Source organism: Ipomoea triloba, chromosome 7 (genome assembly GCF_003576645.1).
Source record: "Ipomoea triloba cultivar NCNSP0323 chromosome 7, ASM357664v1".
NCBI classification, from domain to species: Eukaryota; Viridiplantae; Streptophyta; class Magnoliopsida; order Solanales; family Convolvulaceae; genus Ipomoea; species Ipomoea triloba.
Genome location: NC_044922.1, coordinates 9,231,100 through 9,231,970, shown reverse-complemented (window position 1 = coordinate 9,231,970; position 871 = coordinate 9,231,100).

Genomic DNA, 871 nt, shown 5'->3' with positions numbered 1-871 from the left:
ATTACGCTTTCGTTATTGGATATTGGCTTTGTTTGACTGAGTCTTGGTTATTGATTCGTTCAGCTTATTGTTGTTGAGTATCGGTTTGAACTATTGAACAGTTCGTTGGTGTTTATATTCTATATGGGTGTGTAAACCTATTTATAAGCTTATGTATATCTATATCTCCTTGCGGGTGTGAATGGTGGTTGCTTAGCATTCTTTTGCTAATGGTTCTCCGTGTGTTTTCCAGGTATGGAGTAGTTATGCGAGAGCGCGCTAGAGCTTTTTCCTATGAGGATGTTTAGCCTTAGTTGGTTTTGTTTAGACTTTGAGTTGTTGGCCTGTGAGCCTTGAGATATTATGATGCTCTTGTTAGTGATTTGAGTACTTATGACCTTGGATTGTGGATTTATTTCTATTTGATATCTATGACAGCTTAGTTCGTTTTATGATTAGCATGTGCATCTAGGCTGTGTTTATACCTAGATGTGGCATGACGCCCTTAAGTTTTAAATTCGCTTCCGCTTTGTTGGGTTGTTGGTTAAGATAGGCAGCTGTTGTGCTAAGTTTTATCTATCTCAGCCTGTGTGAGGTTGGGTTGTCACAGTTGGTATCAGAGCCTGTGTTGAGGTCTGAATAGAGATCCTAGGGTTGTAATCTGAGACTCTTGGACTTGATCAATAGAAGTTAAGATGTTTAAGAGTTCTAAGATGTGTGAATTTCTAGGCCGCACGGTGAGGACTCGTTTACTTGCTTTTGTTTATGCTTTGCAGGTTGTTTGTTGTTTGCTTGCTGTGAGCTCGTTCTCACTTGCTTTCTTGCGTGTTTGGTTTAGACCGACCGCAGTGTTCTCTTCGCCCTCTGTTAGTATCTCCCTCTGCTAGCGACC